We start from the raw sequence: 19,553 nt of genomic DNA, 5'->3' as shown, positions 1-19,553 counted from the left end.
GTAATGTTCTTTCCACCAAGAGAGAACTTCCAACTTTGAATTTTGCTTTTTGCTAAGTCTAGGCTTTTTACAAGAACTTTCATAATGCTCAAATTCCTAATCATTAAAAAAAATTGCAATTATTTTGTTTGAGTCACTATTGAATTATTTTGTTTTGCTTACTGTTTGTCATTTTGTCAATTGTCATTGACTCATTGTGGCCGGGTTTGTGGCTATGTGCTAGTTAGATACTTAGATTAGATTGATATTAGTGTATTACACTATTACTATTAATACTATATTAAACTTAAAAAAACAAACTTGGATAAAAAAGTAAAAAATAAAAAAAATTGGACATGTTAGATACTTAGATAGATATTAGTATATTTCTATTCCTTTTGTATTTTTTTTCCCTTCCATTTAACTCTTTATTTTTAGTAAATAGGGGGCAAAATTGCTAGAACACACAAGTTCATTGTGTGTTTTATAATAATGTTATGTACCTAGGAGTAATCTAGCACACCTTGCCATAATGCCATATAGGTTTTAAAATTTTTTAGGGAAAAAAAAGAAAAAGAAAAAAAAGGGCGGGCTGTGGGTCGGGTCGGCCCAAAAAACATGCGGACCTCAGGTTGGCCCATATTTAATTCAAAACAAAACAAGCAAGTTCAAAATGGGCGGTTTTAGGTTAGGCTAGCAAATTTCGACTCCTTTCGCCCTGTCTACAAAGGATTAACAATGAAAATGCAAACTTATAGAATTAATAATTAAAAACAAAACCTTAAATGACCTACCAACGCAGTTTGGAGTCTCTTTGATTTTTACTAGTGAGCATCTTGGTGCTCATGCTCATATTTTTACATATTTCCCTAAACCCATAACTATAATGGTTGCCACCCTCTTTTCCTCCGCTTTTCTTTTGCTTTAAAAAAATTAAAAATGGCCTAAACGACAATCTACCTTCTTTTTTTTTTTTTTTTGAGAAAACGACAATATACCTAGGCTGTGTTTGTTTTGGCTTCAAATCACTTCCGTAAATGCGGGTGTTTGGTTGCGCATGGAGAATAAATTTTCCGAAAAATATTTTCAGTTGACCGTAAAATATTAGGCTTTGACCTGGAAATCATTTTACGTTTGTATTTTACCTTCAAACCATTTCCGGACTCAAACACCAAAGAGAGAGAAGAGAGAAAGAAAGAGCACGAAGAGAGATTGAAGAGAGTGAGATCGAGCTCGCGCCTTCAAGCTCAGCCCACCGCCCCAAGCCCAGACGCGCCATCCTCCTCTGGGTCAAATCATCGCCTTCGATCTCGTCGTCGTCTCGATCGCGCCAAGGTCGCGCCTTCGAGATCACGGCGCCAAGTTCGTGCCTGCAAGATCGCGCCGTCCTCCTCTGGGTCAAATCATCACCTTCGACTTGTTTGATTGCTTAAACATTTTCAAAAATTTAGGTACGAAAAACTTAATTTTCCTGAGAAACAAACAGAAAGAAGAGTATGAATTGGAAGAATAATTCAGAGGCAGAATCAACAATCAAACAAAATAAAAAGTACGGAACGGAGAGAGATACCGATGGAACCGAGAGCAATGCCGAGGATGAGCAAGGCGACAGTGTAAGGAACCCTAGTCCCACGCAGTAAATGCCTGCAAGCGATTCCGAGCACCAAACTGATCCCAACGAATAACACTGCGTCGGTTGGGTTCTGGACGAAGTGTTATTATTATTCACACTCGCCATTTCTCTACTACACACACAGTTGAGAAGAAGTTCTGGACGAATCTCTATTTAAGCATCAGTGTCTGTATGTGTGAGAGAGACTGAGTGAGTCTGAGTATGAGTCTAGAGTGAGAAACAGAAAAAGAATGAGCGCGAGATGCTGCTCTCTCTGCGTCTTTTTCTTTCTATTTCGTATTTCCCTTTCTTTCTTTACGTTTTTTTTTTTTTTTTTTTCTTTTGTCACCGTCACTGTATTTGACAACTATAGGTAACGATAAGAATACCGACACACATAAATTAAAGCGGCTATGACATCATTGTTTCATAATTTTAGCCAAGTACCAAAAGTTTGGTTGATGATTGCTATTTTTTTGGTCTTTTTAGTTTTATAATTTTTTTTTTACTGTCCTTCCGTTCATAACTCCATTGATTATTAAAAATTAAAATTTTATGACCAAAAAATTATTATAAATGTAAAATGAAAGTATAAATTACACATTTTAAATTTGGTTAATTGTATATTTTATTTTATTTTTCATTTTGGTCCTGTAAATTTATATTGGTTGTCACTGTTAATTCTTCTAAATGGTAACTTTTTTTTGGCAGAATAGACAAAGGATTACCAATGAAAATGCAAACTTATAGAATTAATAATTAAAAATAAAAACAAAAACAAAACCTTAAGGCCGGTTTGGTAATGTAGTTTTAATAACGATGTTTAAATATTTTGAAAATACGTGTAAGTGAAAAAGTGTTGTTAAAATACATGTAGGTAAAAAAGTGTTGTGAAAATATGTTTTGCGTTGTTTAAACAACATTACACGTATTTTCACATACTTTTTCACCCATACAAAATTTTAAAAAATACAAACAACATTACTAGATATCTCTTACAAAACGGACCCTAAATGACGTAACATAGCAGTTTGAAGTCTCTTTAATTTTTACTAATGAGTGTCTTTTTGATGAATACTAAAGATGCTCATGCTCATATTTTTACATATTTCCCTAAACCCATAAACTATAATGGTTTCCACCCTCCTTTACTCCACTTTTTCTTCTGCTTTAAAAAAATAAATAAAAATGACCTAAATGACAATATACCAAGTTTACCAAATATTTAGTTAGTTTGTGCTATACGATAAAAGGTGACAGTGGCGATCTGAGCACGCCCCGGGGGGGGGGGGGGGGGGGGGGGGTTGGACGGTTACTTGTGAGGGCGGCCTTTCTAAGATTGAGGTAAGCAAAAATAAATAAAAATTGAGCTCACACACCTCTCACTTATACAAGTTGTACTAATTAGATTAAACAAAGAACTGGCTAATCATAGATGTTTAATTAATTAAATTGAATTTTAATCACCGTATTAGGAAGGAAGACCAGGAGATTCTGCGTGGTGATTAATGGTTACTGATTAGCGTTCATTAAGTCAACTTTGTGCTGGCATGTGTCTCCAACGTATCTGTTTGATTATAAGAAAGTAAAGATTATTGCCAAGTCCACGTTTTAGCAGCCAAAAATAAAAAAATTACCAAGTCCACGGAATCAGCACAAAAAAGTGATTGGTACGAAAACTGGAGCAAGTAAAATGTTGACATGAAACTTCAAGAATGGTAACAAAATTAGACCATTATTGATCACAAAACATATCAGTTTGATTTTGACAGAAAAAATTGGCCTTTGCACTTTTTTTAAAAACAATCCAGCATTTTGCCCAATTTCTCAAACTAATTAGAAAAATGCATCTCTTTTGGAACTCAACTTTCTCAAAATCAAGTTAAACCCTATAGTGGCGTTTTAAGGAGCCTATAATGACGTTTTAATGAGCTTATAGTGGCGTTTTGTAACTCTAGTTCATGAAAATCGAGTTACAAAACGTCACTATAGGTCCTTAAAACGTCACTATAGGCTCCTTAAAACGCTACTATAGGACTCCATAATTTTTTTTCTTTTTTTTTAAAAACCCGATTTTGAGAAAGTCAAGTTTCAAAAAAAGGGCATTTCCCTAATTAGTTTGGGAAATAGGGCAAAATGCTGGATTGTTTTTTAAAAAATGGCAAATACCAATTTTGTCCTGATTTTGACACAAAGTTCATGCGATGTTTTTTGTATTTTTCCCTTTATTTGAGCATTTTTCAAAGTTGAGGAGCTTTAACTGATAAGGATGTTAACGAGTGAGACTTGATAATTATCAAGGTCACAATATAATCGAGAACCCAACAGCTAGCTGGAAATTAAGTCAACAATTATATTGCAAAAGTGATTGTTATGTCAAAAAAGTGATGGGTTCTCGATTAGAATTTCATGACAAATATAAACTTTTTTTTTGTTTTTATTTGTAAAAAGTGATCGTTATGTCAAAAAGGGGCAAGTATAAATTGTATAATACACATGCTTTAAGTATAGAATTAGTTCTTTCCCTTAAACACAAACACTTGCTTTCGAGTAGTACTCATTCATACTGCCAATCCTTAATTGATTCCTAACCCAAACACTAGCTGTCGTCTACAAAGAACCGAATATTATTGTGCAAGATAAGTGTTAATTCATATTGTAAAGTTTAACAATTAAATTGGAATCTAATTCCAGTCAAATTAAATTGTCCCTATGCATTTTACTTTAATGGAATATATAATCACATCACAGGCAATGATATTACATCGGAATATATGCTACCATTTCTTCTGGTGGCATCAAGTTTCTCCTTTTCGTGAGCATATGAAAAATGTTAGCAAAAGCATTGATGAAAGGTGAAAAACCCTACTCTTTCTTAATCCTACGTAAGTTGTTAGCAAAAAAGATAAGTGTTTGCTTTTGGCATCTTTCTAAAATCTTCATGGAAGAGTTTATTTATATTATGTGTGAGGGAATAAAGACTCCAAAATTATGGGACAAGATGAACAATATAGGGGATGAATGCATAACCACGACCATTTTTTTAAGTTATGTTTACTTTAGTGGCTGCCACACTTGACCCAATGGGTGCAACGGCATCCATTTAATTCTATAAGAAAAATACAAGATGAACAATATAGGAGATGAATACATAATCACGACCACTTTTTTAAGTTATGTTTACTTTAGTGGCTGCCACACTTGACCCAACGGGAGCAACGGCATCCATTCAATTCTATAAGAAAAATAAAATCGGTTACACAAAAAAAAAATGGTAGATGATGATACCGAAAAATCAACAATAAGTCACACGGCCTCACGTGCTCGAAACAATGCTTGCACAACAAAAGAGAAGACCTAATAGAGAGCACCGGTGTGGTGCCGGCCAAGTACCCTCCGAAGGTCAAGTTAGAACTTCTCACAACTCTAGAGTGCCAGAGTTAGGGTAAATTATGCGTACCTTGGTTAGTGAGGGTATTAGGGCTTTTATAATAGTAGAGGGTTGACATTTTTTTCTTGGTTTAGAAATCTTTTCCTTATAGGAGTCCTTATGTATTTTACGGAACCCTTTCCTTGTAAAAGTCTTTCTAAATGTGGGGCACAAGATATTTCCTTGTATACACATGCGTGGAGGCCAAGTTTAGGTTATGTCAGAACCATTAGCCTCGTGCATACCCTTTAGCTTAATGTCGTCAGCTTTTCATCTTTGCCCTAGGTTGACGCCGTCAGCTTGGAGTCGTAGACTCCATATTATTGCCATATGTCAATGGAATCAAGGCCGATGGGTTTGTCTGGAACGTCGCTCTACGCCTCTATATCAGTGAGTATATTTATAATTTTATCCTTATCAGCTACCCCTACTCCATAACTCTGTCAGTCTAAGCTGACAGATTATGGAGTTGAACTTTATTTATTAGTTTTCTTTCCTCAGGAGAGAGGGAAAATCATTTATAGGCGATTCCTCGAGCAGCCTTTATTTAATGCTTGGACACGTGGCGCAACCCAATTGGCTCCCCTTCTGGACAAGGGTGTCACTTCGTCTTTTGTGCATATCCTCCCTTATATATATCTCGCATTTCCCCTCATTTTTCTCTATTTTACTACTATTGACTATCAGAGTGAACTCGTCACTTAAGAGATCTTTGCCCACGTCATCTTGCTTTAGCTAAAACCGTCATCTTCCAAGAATTCGTCAACTTTACTTTGGTAAGTCACCCTTGCTCTTATTACCTTCTGTTTTTTATGTATTTTTTAAAAAGGCTGTCAACTTAGGTTCTTAGAATGCCTCCGTCGCTTGTAGGCAGTCAGATGTCTAGAGAAGCGACGAGTGAATAGTCATTAGTCCGCAATGGAGCGAGCTACGACGAGGTCTTCCCGTCAGGTCACAAGCCCAAGGAGGGCTTCTCTTGGTTGTCAAAGAGAGAAACGTTAACCCAACCTTCTGACAAGGAATTAGAGAGTTATAGAGGGGAAGATGAAGGAGTGATGAGTAGTGAGGAAGATGAGGGAGTGATGAGTAATGAGGAAGATAAGGGGGAAGGAAGAGAAAGTGACAGGGACAATAATGACGATGTCGAGAAGGCTTTAGATAGCACCTCGGAAGCCCCTGGAGATGACCGTCCTTTCGTCCTCCCCAAGATATGGACTGTCAATGACTTTTTGCCGATGATGTCGGACAAAGTCTTTAAAACCCTACAAGACCGTTACCAGATTTCGGACGACATCCCAATCCGTCTCCCTAGGAAGTTTGAGAAGTGCTACTCAGGGAAGACTGCGGACGTTGCCATGTATGATGCCATGTTCGCAGCAGGATTGAGGCTACCGCTGACAACGCTTCACCTTCAGCTAGTCAATTTTTTGGGCTTATCTGTTAACCAAATCACCACCAACACTTGGAGGATATTCATTGGGGCTGAGATTTTGTAGGCTCATCTAAGTGGCGGGAACCGTTTGTTAACCATTAACAAGTTCTTTTGGTACTATCGACCTCAACATATAGTCTCATCTTAGGGGATATACCACTTTGCGGTGAGGAAGAAGGGGTTGAAGCTGGTATCTGATATGCCCAACTCCAATAGGGATTGGAAGGGTAGGTATTTCTTTGTAAAAGGGACGAACTGGGTGTGTCGTCAAGAAGAATGGGAGACAATGCTCCATGGTTATTTTTTACAATACTTGGGCTTTTGTCAAGGATTTAGGTTAATCTCGTCTGCTCTTTTCCCTTTGTTTATTTGTTTCAAATTTCTAACACCGTCTACTTCCCTTATTTTCAGCTAGCATTCGTCCTCATATCATAGAGGAGCAAGAAGCCTTCATCCATCGGGTAACAAAGATCCCGTTGGAGTAGCGAAAGTGTCGGGACCTCATTACACTCGACACTTTACACCTTTACTGTGAAGGTCCGGAGCTGATGTCGGTTGCTCGTAAGTTAAATGCCTATTCTCATCGACGTAAGTATCTCTTAATTTCCCCGTCATCTTTGTACTCGTTTTCTTTTTGGTTGTCACTTATGCATACTTGTCTTTTGCCTTTGTAGAAATGGAGGCAGCCAGATAGAGGGTGAGGGCAGCTGCTGCTTATAAGAAAGAGGAAGAGAAAACTAAGGTAAAGGAGTCCTCGTCAGCCCCTAAGGCCATTGGTAAGGGGGCGACGAAGAGGAAAGGTGACGGGAAGGACGACCGCCCGTCAAAAAAGGCGTCCATCACTCCTGGAAAGAAACTTCCTAAAAAGCCATCACCTCCAAAGCACGAGGCTGGCAAGGGGTTGATGACAACGCTTGGCTCCATCACTTAAGATTCTGAGCATCATTTCCTTATCCACAAGGATTATGCTATCAAGATGCTTGAGTCCATTATCAAAGATAAAGACACGGATCCTTGTGTTGGATAGGTGACGGGGGAGTTGGGGGATTCAGGCCTCTTTGACCTTGCTCGGGTAAGTATCTTTCATTCTTTCTTTTACTTATTCATTTTCATGCCAATCAGCTGACAATTGCTCTGTTTTGTAGGCCCTGGTTCGTATGAAGGCTTTACAGGTCAAGGGTGTTGCCAATGAAAGGGTGATTACCCGTCAGCAAAAGCGTATTAAGAACATGATTCACAGGCAAGAACAATACAAGAGCGCCCTTCGTGCCCTCAACTAAGAGGTGAAGGAGTTGAAGGAAAAGCTGGAAGAGGAGGGTTGTTAGCAGAAAAAAGATTTAGAAGCCAAAAAGACAGCGGAGAAAGAGTTGGCGACTCTGGTGGGCCAAGTGGAGACAGCCAAGGTCGACGCTGTAAAAGAGTTCAAGGATTCACAAGCATTCATTGATTCCTGCACCGAATATTATGGTGTGGGGTTTGAGGATTGCCTTAAACAGGTCAAATCCAATTACCCTAACCTAGACTTGGCGAAGGTCTCAATGGATGCCCTCTTGCCAACAACACTTGCATGCGACGCTGTTCCAGAAGAACCGACGACTCTACCGAGTCAGATCAAGATACTCAAGATGACAGCGTCATCCTTGCTCAGCCTACTTTGAATCCTCCCGTCGTTCCTCTGACTCCGTCGGCCAATCCTCCAACTGCTGACGACCCTTTAGCTCGGGATACCCCAAACCTTCCTCTCCAAGGTGACAAGGCCCCATAAGACCCCCCTACGTCATGAACTTAGCATTTTTCTTTCCTTTTTATTGTAACTGTAGTCTAATTTCTGGACACTGCCCTTTTTGTTTTTTCTTGAGCTTTGTTTGTAAAAACTTCATTTTATTTATAGTGTTTTATATCTGTTTTTTTGTTGTTGTATGTTCATCTTCTTGATTTTATGAATTCGTCTACATGTGAAATGAATCCATCCACTTTATGGACTTGGTAATAAACCTGTCCACTTTGTGGACTCGTCCACTTTTTAGACTTGTCCACTTTTTGGACTTGATAATACATTCGTCCACTTTGTGGACTTAGCAATAAACTCGTCCATTTCATGGACTTGTCCACTTTATGGACTTGATTATGAACTCGTCTATGTTTGGGACTTAATAATAAACTTGTCTACTTTGTGGACTTAGTAATAAACTCGTCCACTTTATGGACTAATGAACTCATCTACTTTATGGACTAATGAACTTGTCCATTTTATGGACTTGATAATAAACCCGTCCACTTTATGGACTTAGTAATAAACTTGTCCATTTTAGGGACTTAGTAATAAACCCATCCACTTTGTGGACTTAGTAATAAACTCGTCCACTTTGTGGACTAATGAACCCGTCCACTTTATGGACTAATGAATTTGTCCATTTTATGGACTTGATAATAAACTCGTCCACTTTGTGGACTAATGAACCTGTCCACTTTATGGACTAATGAACTCGTCCACTTTATGGACTTAGTAATAAACTCGTCCACTTTATGGACTTAGTAATAAACTCGTCCACTTTGTGGACAAATGAACCCGTCCACTTTATGGACTAATGAACTTATCCATTTTATGGACTTGATAATAAACTTGTCCATTTTATGGACTTAGTAATAAACTCGTCCACTTTGTAGAGTTAGTAATAAACTCGTCCACTTTGTGGACTAATGAACCCGTCCACTTTATGAATTAATGAACTTGTCCACTTTATGGACCAATGAAGTTGTCCATTTTTATGGACTCGATAGTAAACTCGTCCATTTTATGGACTTAGTTGTAAACTCGTCCACTTTATGGACTTGATAATATTTTGTAGAAAAACACATTAGTCATATCTGAATAAAACTCCTCTTATTATGATAAACCATGCATTCGTAGAAAAGTAGTTCTTTAAAGAAAAAAAAAAAAACCCGCCTTTTGGGCTTAAAAAGTATTTATGGCAAAAATTAACTGAAGTAAACTACAAACTGAGGAGTGTAGCTAAAATTAATTAAAGTAAACTACAAATGAAAAGTGTTGCTCTCCACATTATCATCTCTACTGGTAGTACTTCCGTAGGTGCTCGATATTCCACGGATGATGCAACTTCCATTCGTTTAGTGTCTCTAGGTGGTAGGTGTCTTTCCTTTGCCATGACGTGATTCTGTAAAGTCCTTCCAAATTAGGGACAAGCTTTCCATGGGCGGAGTCTCTAGTGGTGCCCATTACTTTTCTCAGGACAAGGTCTCCTACCTTGAAGTCTCTATGCTTGACCCGAGAGTTGTAGTGCTTGGCCATGAGGTCCTAGTATCGTGCGAGTCTCTACTCTGCCGTCGCCCTAACTTCTTCCAGTAGATCAAGCTGTAGGTGCATTGCTTCGTCATTTTTCTCTTCATCGTGGTTGTCCACCCTGTAGCTTGTGAGCCCGACCTCTGCTAGAATAACTACCTCGCTTCCATATGCTAGTCGAAACGGTGTTTCCCCTGTAGGTGTTCGGGCTATTGTCCTGTATGCCCATAGCACGCTTGGAAGCTCTTCGAGCCATATACCCTTTGCCTCCTCAAGCTGAGTCTTGATGTTTTTAAGCAAGGATTAGTTTATGACCTCAACCTACCCGTTGGCCTAAGGGTGGATGGGAGAGGAGTAGTGGTTCTTAATTCCTAACTGCGAGCAAAAGTTCCTGAAGGAGTCATTGTCAAATTGCTTTCCGTTATCTGATACCAAGACTCTAGGGATCCCATATCTACAAATGATGTGCCTCCAGACGAAGCTACGAACATTCTTCTCTATAATAGTGGCCAAGGCTTCAACTTCTACCCATTTCGTGAAGTAGTTTATACCTACTATAAGGAATTTCAGCTGCCGTGCTGCTACCGGGAATGGGCCCATGATGTCTAATCCCCACTGAGCAAATGGCCCAGGGTCGTTATTAGAGTTAATTCTTCTGATGGCTGTCTGATGGCATTGCTGAACCTCTAGCACTTGTTGCAGGTTTTGACATAAGCCTGGGCGTCCTTCTGCATGGTGAGCTAGCAGTATCTGGCCCGAATCAATTTGTGCACTAATGATCGTGATCTTAAGTGGTTCCTGTAGATTCCTTCGTGGACTTCCCTCATGACATAATCTACTTCCTCGGGACTCAAACACCTTAGATATGGGTGGGAGAAGCCTCTTTTGTACAATATGTCCTTTATCAGAACGAATTGTGCTGCCTGGACTTTCAGCTTCCTTACGGCTTCCTTACCATCGAGTAACACGTCGTCTTTCAAATAAGAGACTACAGGGGTGCTCCAGTCGCTCTTGGAACTTACTTCCTGCACATTAATGACATCTATCAATGGCGTAAGCTGAGTAAATGAGAGTACCTTGTCGGAAATGGCCATGTGCTCTGCTGACACAGTCTTGGCAAGATGGTTGGCTTGCTCGTTCTCCTCTTTGGGGATTTGAATGATCTTGGCCTATAAGTCATCTACCCTTTTCTTTGCTTGCTCTAAGTACTTCTTCATCCTCTCACTTTTACATTCGTAATTGCCATTTACTTGGTTTATGACGACTTGAAAGTCACAATAAACAACCACACTTGCGGCTCCCGCTACTTTGGCGAGATCTAAACTTGCTACTAATGCTTCGTATTTCGTCTCATTGTTGGTCGTAAGGAAGTTAAGGCAAACCATGCATTCAATCTCGTCACCTTCTAGAGAATGAAGTATAATGCTTGCCCCGCCAGCCCGTCTATTGGACAAATCGTCCGTGTGCACGCTCCACTGGGGATAATCTCCCGCTTCCTGGCATTCTATGTTTGTGAATTCTGCGATGAAGTCAGCGACCACCTGACCTTTGATGGCAGTACGTGGGCAGTACTGTATGTCAAATTCACTCAACTCTATCGCCTATAACGCCATCCGTCCAGTAGCTTTGGGATTGCTCATCGCTCACCATAGAGGTTTGTCAGTTAGGACGATCACCGTGTGGGCTTAGAAGTATGACTTAAGCTTACAGGCTGCTATAACTAAAGCAAAGGCGAGCTTCTCCATTGATGGGTATCTTTCTTTTGCACCTCGGAGTGCTCGACTCACGAAGTACACGGGCTTTTGCACCTTCTCTTCTTCCTTGACTAAGGCTGCGCTGATGGCCGCCGAGGATACCGCTAAGTAAAGGAACAGCTCTTCCCCAGGCTGGGAAGGCTTAACAACGGGGGAGATGAGAGGTAGGTCTTAAGGTCCTCAAACGCTTGCTAACACTCGGTTATCCACTCAAAAGATTTTTTCAGCGTGCAGAAGAAAGGTCGACATTTGTCCGTTGCCCTTGACACGAACTTGTTTAGGGCTGCTATTTTGCCGTTAAGGCTTTGTATTTCTTGTACATTCCTTGGGGGTGCCATCTCCATTATGGTCCGGATCTTGTCTAGGTTGGCCTCGATTCCCCTCTGAGATACCATGAATCCCAGAAACTTTCCTATTGTTACTCCGAAGGCACACTTTCCTGGATTGAGCTTCATGTTGTAGGAACATAGGGTGTTAAATGTTTCCCTGAGGTCTTCTAAGTGATCTTCCTCCATTCGGATTTTTACCAGCATGTCGTTAACATAGACCTGGACGTTTCTCCCAATCTGTTGTGCGAACATCTTGTTCATGAGCCTTTGATATGTTACGCCGGCATTTTTTATGCCAAATGGCATCACTTTATAGCAGAAGAGGCCCTGGTTGGTTACGAATGAAGTCTTCTCTTGATCGGCTTCGTGCATTCTAATTTGGTTGTAACCTAAAAAAGCATCCACGAAACTTAATAACTGGTGTTGAGCCATGGAGTCAACCAGGACATCAACCTATGGGAGGGGGTAACTAACTTTGAGGCATGCTTTGTTCAGGTTAATGAAGTCTACGCACATCCTCCATTTCCTGCTGGCTTTCTTAACCATCACCACGTTCGCCAGCCAGTCAGGGTAGTAAACTTCCCTAATGAAGTTTGCTTCTTGTAGTTTGTGAACTTCTTCCTCTATCGCTTGATCTCATTCTGGGCGAATACTCGCTTCTTCTAACGGATGGGTGGAAAAAAGGGCGGCACATTCAGTCTATGCACCATGACTGAAGGGTCTATTCCTGGTATGTCCTCATGGCTCCAGGTGAATACATCCTGGTTATCTCTGAGAAAAGTCGTGAGTGCTTGGTAGACCGTTAGGCTGGCGAAGGTACCGATCTTTGTCATTTGGTTTGGCTTGGAGTCGTCAAGAACTATCTCTTCAAGCCTTTCAACGGGCTTTGTCACCATCCGGTATTTTTCTATATTCATGGCCTGGAAGTGGTCATCCATCTCCATCATAGCTACATAGCATTCTTGTGCCACTACTTGATTTTCGCGCAGCTCTCATACCCCATAATCTATAGGGAATTTGATAATCAGGTGGTAGGTTGAGGTTACTGCCTTCCATGAATTAAGGGTAAGTCATCCTAGTATGGCATTATACGTAGACGAACAGTCGACCACTAGGAATGTTACATCCTTAGTGGTCTGCTGGGGGTAGTCGCCAACCGTGACGGACAACGTGACTGCGTCCAAGAGGAATACCCTCATTCCTCTAAAGCCAATGAGCGGGGCATTCATTAGAGCCAACTGCTCTCTGTCAATCCTCATCTGCTGGAATGCTGGATAGTAAAGGATGTCGACTAAACTGTTGTTGTTGACCAAAACTCGGTGCGTATAGTAATCCCTTACTCGTATGCTAACGACAAGTGCGTCGTCATACGGGTGGTGAAGACGTCAAGCGTCTTCCTCCGAGAACCCGATAACAAGGTTGTCAATCCTTACCATCTTTGGTACGGAACCCATCAGTTGGATGTTCTAAACCATCATGAGGTAAGTCTTCCAAGCTTTTTTGGACGACCTAGTAGTCATACCCCTTACGATCATTCTTATATCTCCTATGGGTGGTTTATAGCGCTCGTTATCCCATCGAGGGGCATACTCTTGAGGCAGGTTCGCTCTCTCCTTGCTAATGAACCATTGTAGATTTCCTTGCCTTATAAGAGTTTCAATTTGCTGCTTCAAGTAATAGTAGTCAGCAATGTCATGACCATGGTCGCGGTGGAAGCAGCGGTACTTGTCCCTAGGTCTCTTATTGGGATCTCCCTTTAACTTTCCGGGGAATGTTAAGGCTCCTTTGTCTTTGATCTGCATCAAGACTTGATCGATCGAAGCGGTTAGCGAGGTGAAACTCGTGAACTTCCCTACGGGGGGTTTGAAGCGTCTGTCCTCCCGCTGTTCTCTGGTACTAGCCATTTTATGCCCCCTGTCCTTTCGTATGTCTTCCTATCTTTCCCTCATCTTAGGCCTCTCTTCTCGGGCCAACAATACATCTTCCGTGTTCATGTACTTTGTTGCCTTGTACAGCACATCTGACATAGTTTTCGGGTCGTTCTTGTATAGGGAAAACAAGAACTTACTCTTTCGTAGTTTGTTCGTGGAAGCAGCCACGAGTATCTTGTCGTTGGCTTCATCTATCGAGAGAGCCTTTTTGTTAAAACGGGTGATGTAGGATCTCAGCGTCTCATCCTCCCACTGCTTGATGTTCATAAGGCATGCAATAGACTTCTTATACCTGTGTCCCTCGATGAAGTGTAAGGCGAACTGGACGCTTAACTCTTTGAAGGTACCAATGGAGTTGAGCGTCAGCCTGCTGAACTAGATCCTTGCAGATCCCTTTAGCGTGATCGGGAAGACTTTGCACATGATCTCATCTGGTATCCCCTGTAGGTGCATTAGGGTCTTGAAAGACTCCAGGTGATCTAAGGGGTCCTTTGATCTGTCATAGTTTTCCACCTGCGGCATGTGAAACTTTGACGGAAGGGGGAATGAGGTGATGGATGCAGTGAATGGTGAATCATTACGATGGACTTAATCATTAAGGTCAGTGGACACTCGTCCTCTAAGGGCATTCATCATAAAATCCTTTCGTTCCTTCATCATCTACATCTCAGTTACTATTTGAGGTGGAACTGTATCAATGACGGATGGACGACTAGTATCCTGTCGTTCTGGCCTACTCGGGGCGTTGCTACCTTCTGGTCTTTCTTAGTTCCTTCTCTCAGCACTAGTGCCCTCTTGGTTTTCCTCTTGGGTGTCCATTGTCGCGTTCTTCTGGCGCAGCTGTTCCTTCAAGTCATGATTCTGCTTGGTGAGGCGTTCCACTGCTGCTGTGAGGGTTTGGACTTGCCTCTCCAGGGCAGTGGGTCACGGTTTGTTGCCTTGATTGTAGGTGGTGGTTGCCATCGAGCAAGTAAGTACCATGCAACTTTTTGTCAGGGAGGCGATAATATGGTTTACAAATTGCTGTTATTTCCCACAGACGGTGCCAACTGATGATGTCAAAAAATCAACAGTAAGTCACACGACCTCACGTGCTCGAAACAATGCTTGCACAAAAAAAGAGAAAACCTAACAGAGAACATCGGTGTGATGCCGGCCAAATACCCTCCAAAGGTCAAGTTAGAACTTCTCACAACTCTAGAGTGCCAGAGCTGGGGTGAATAATATGTACTTTAGTTAATGAGAGTATTGGAGCTTTTATAGTAGTAGAGGGTTGACATCTTTTCCTTGGTTTATAAGTCTTTTCCTTATAGGAGTCCTTATGAGCGTATTTTACAGAACCCTTTCTTTGTAGGAGTCTTTCTAAATGTGGGGCACAAGATATTTCCTCGTATACACATGCGTGGAGGCCAAGTTTAGGTTATGTCAAAACCATCAGTCTCGTGCATACCCTTCAGCTTAATGTCGTCAACTTTTCATCTTCGCTCTAGGTTGACGCCGTCAGCTTGGAGCTGTAGACTCCATACTGTTGCCATATGTCAGTGGATACAAGGGCAACGGGTTTGTCTAGAACATCGCTCTACGCCTCTATTTCAGTGAGTATATTTATAATTTTATCCTTATTAGTAAAGATTTAGAAATTTTCTTATAATCATCACTACAATCATTTGTAGGGTATGAGAGCTGTGTTAAATAAACAAATTTTTTTTAAAAAAATATTGGGCTTAAATTGTTACAATTTAAAAACTAATGGACACAGTAACTAGAAATTAAAAATAATATAAAATAAAATAAAATCTACAGGTGGTCTCCAAATTTCAAAACAAAACAACAAATTTACATTCCAAATTTTCAATCCCATGCGTTGATAAGATAAAATCCCTCTTCAACCATATCAAAAAAGTTTTTGGGTTCAGATATCTCCAAATAACATCTCAGCTTTAAAGCACCATTGAGCATTAGCATTTGAGATTGCAAAAAATATTTTATTTTACCATCTAAAAAATTACTTTATCTATTATATCATCTTGTTTTACAATACACCCAACAATCTTAGTTTTTATTTTTACGTACAACACATTAAAATAATATAAAACTATTTAACTCTTCTCTATCTAATTTCTATCACTGTCTCGCAGTGTCTCTCTCTCAACTGCACCACCACCAATAGTAGGAGGCACCACCACACCAAAACCCATTATTTAATCACCACCAACGTAGCCAAGAACAAAGCAACAAACCCACCAAAACCCAAGAACAAAGCAGCAAACCCACCGTGACCCAAGAACAAAACCACCGTGGCCCAGCCACAACCACAACCCGTAACTTCCACCACAAATGCCACCTTAACCACAACGTACGACCTTCATGACTCCACCACAAACCATGACTTCCACAGCACGACCACACCAAAACCCATTGCTTAACTGCCATAACCACCGCCAACCCAACCAAGAACAAAGCCCAATAAACCCACCATCACAGCAACCACCATGACCTAGGCATAACCATGCCTCCACCACAGGCCGATCTCCACAACATCATCTCCATGTCAATCTGAGAGAGAGAGAGAGAGAGAGCTAAGAGGAGATAAGAGACTTGGACAAGAGAAAGAGAGAGAGAGAGAGAGAGAGAGAGAGAGAGAGAGAGGAGAAAGTAATAAAATATAATAAAATTAATTTTACAACTTACTACAGTAATTTCTAGAAATACCATCTTATTGTAGCTAAGTTGCAAAAATTTTAGAACTAGCATCTGCGATAATGCTTGTTTTTGTTGATTTAATAGTAAAAAATAGTAATTTGGGGGTTATAGCTAGTGCTCACATCCTTAAAAGAGTCAACTTCACTTTTTTTTACTTTACTCTAAAATTAGAAAAAGTTTCCATGGTCAGTCATAAATGCCCCCAACAATCTTTGTAACACAATATGTCAATATAAAGGTCATATGTGTGTATGTTTAGAATTAATAATGATTAATATATCAATAGATTCAATACCATAATTAGGGCTTCGAAACAAAAATTCCTAACTGAAGCATATTAATAGAATAGAATGGCTGTCCAATAATGCATTGGGGTTTAATTGGGGGTAGAGTATAGCCACACACCAAAAAAAAAAAAAAAAATCATGAAATTTCAAATAAGCATCCATTTAGTATTAACAAACTATTAATAAAGACAAAAACACAAAATCATTGTTTCATAATCAAGGGAGTCAATTTTGTATTGGAGACCATTTCAATTTGACAGAGAGAACGATATATTTCAGTACAAATCAAGGTTGTCAAAATCAAGATCCTACGTAGGATTGTTGAAAGTAATGGGATCGTAGATCGTAGGATCAGATCGTGAATCATAAGATTCACATATTTTCAGATTTAAAGCAAAAAACACATTGATAATAACTTTATACGTTGAATAATCACGTTAATTATAAATTCATCCATAAAAAAACTAAAATTTTCATCATATGATGTAATTTACATGTCATATATTGCTACATACATACTAACAAAACAAATATATTTAAGTTTTGACCCAATGTATCTAAAAAGTTCATTAAATTTTAATTAGCAACCAAATACAAAAATATTTATCTAAACACATGGAAAATATTTTCTAAGTTCTAAGTTCCAAGTTTGAAATCCAAAATAAGTTAGTAAATGGAAACTAGCTAAATACAATATGAAATCCAAAAGCAAAATAAATATTAAGGTGAAATGAACATTTAATTATTCTCATTCTAAGGTTATTAAAACCACCATTCTAAATTCCTAATCATCATTATCTATGTAGACATTATATATTTGTATATTAGAACTGTAAAAGACATCAAGATACAATTTCACACTCAACTATTCAAGTTATATCACTTAGCAACAATTAAAGAGCATGCTTTAAAAAATCAATCAATCAAGATACAAATACAAGCATAATTGATAAAATTATATATAAAAAATATTTTAGTAATATTAGAACACAAATTAGTATATTGATCAAACAAATATAACAACATTATGGCTGAAAAGGCAGCAAAGCCAACATCAGATTCTTCATTTAGAAATGATGAAGCATTCATTCATTTTGATTACAAATAAAATAGAAAATAGAAAACATTTGCTTAGGTTAATATAATTTTATAAAAATAAAATAAAAAGTCATACCATCATAACATGAAAAAATAAAAACCCTTAAAGTTTCATCAAAACAAAAAATTTATCCCATAAAAAAAATAAACCAAAATTTTTTGTTTTTGGTAGGATCCCATACGATTCTATGATCCTATAGGATCATACGTACAATCCTACAATTTTTACAATCCTAGTGCAATTCTAAACGTTTTGGTGAGGTGGGATCATAAAATCGTGCGATCCTACAATTCAAATCATGATTTTTACAACCATAGTACCAATCAATATTGATGTACCATTTCGAAATGATTGCTATTATATATATATATATATATATATATAATTTATAATCCTAATCCCAATATTCTACTCTAAGCCCAAGCCTATGTCCATACATTTATATCTATGAAAAAAATTAAAAATCAATTTAGATTTCAAATACAAAACTACCATTTACAACTAATTGAGGGCTAAAAAAAAAAAAAAAAAAGTAGAAAAGACAACATTTGACATTTGAGAGGACTTTTGACAAGGGCTAGAAAAAAAAAAAAGTTAAAGTATCACATATGAAAGCTTTTTGTGATGGGTCTCTCTCGGTCTCTCTCTTAGCTTGCGTCTGTCCCTTTTTTTCTTTTCTTTTTTTTTTTTTTCCTTTTTTTGTGAATTAGGTTTGCAAATTTTGGCTAATTGGTTTTAAGTTTTGTTAAGTTTTTGGGCTTGAGAGGGTTGGGCTAGGCTTGTGATTGTGATTGTTTTGGAGTGGAGGGGCCAAGCATAATGGGTTGATGCATATACCTACTAATTATTTTTTTGGGTCAAGGGGGGCCATTTGGGCTTCATCCCAGATTATCACGTCTATAATGTATGGAAAAATAAATATGCCACGTAAGAACAAATTTCTCCTTTTTGTTGAATATATATAACAATTTAGTGGTATATGTTTCATTGTTTCAAGTAAATATTGGTTACCATAAAAAAAGAAATTAGCAATATATATACACACAGAGATATGTTCAACATGAACAAAATAGCAATAATAATGATAGGAAATATTTCTACTAGGTAAAATGATTAGCAGGAGAGACTTGTTCAACATGGTATAGTTGTCTGACATTAAAGGATTCACCTGACAGAGTTAGTCAAACAACCAATTGATTGACTCAAACCAAATTAGTTCCAGCCTAATCAAGACAATCGAAGTACTAGGCGGATCAGTAAAACCGAAGAGGGTAGTTCACCCAAGGAAGTCGAGGAATAGAGACCCCTTGGGAGATAGGAGAAAGGCCATAAGAACTATGAGATTAGAAGCCGAGGAGGACCATGGTGACATACGAATAAAAGCAAGAGAAAACTTCCAGATAAAACATCTATCACTTCTGTATTAAATGCTCTACAACAACACAGCCTGCCGCATTAATGATAGAAAAACCCCTGAACAGTGCCCTCATAGCCTGTAACCTACTCTACTACCACCAGTAAAGCAATGATAGGACAGGTATCCAAAGATAGATCAACAACCCTCCAAGTGGAAGGCTAGGATGCAATTCAAATGGCTATAAAAAGGAAGGAAGGTCATCCCTAATGGGGGATCGGAAAAAAGGAGAGAAAGAGAGAGAAAGAGAAAGGAATCACACCATATGTGAATCATGTTAGG

At 39.0% G+C, this 19,553-nt stretch overlaps 1 protein-coding gene across 1 annotated transcript in view; it reads right to left on the bottom strand.

Annotated features, from left to right (window-relative positions):
• LOC115981700 (sodium/hydrogen exchanger 8) overlaps positions 1 to 1,861 on the bottom strand; it is a 45,781-nt gene extending 43,920 nt beyond the window's left edge. The window contains exon 1 of the mRNA XM_031104020.1: positions 1,550 to 1,861. The gene's annotated coding sequence lies outside the window, so the exon portion shown is untranslated. The remainder of the gene's footprint in view (positions 1 to 1,549) is intronic.
• Between the last annotated feature and the right edge of the window lie 17,692 nt (positions 1,862 to 19,553).

Source organism: Quercus lobata, chromosome 3, assembly GCF_001633185.2.
Source record: "Quercus lobata isolate SW786 chromosome 3, ValleyOak3.0 Primary Assembly, whole genome shotgun sequence".
NCBI classification, from domain to species: domain Eukaryota; kingdom Viridiplantae; phylum Streptophyta; class Magnoliopsida; order Fagales; family Fagaceae; genus Quercus; species Quercus lobata.
This window is presented reverse-complemented; position numbering and strand designations above follow the sequence as displayed.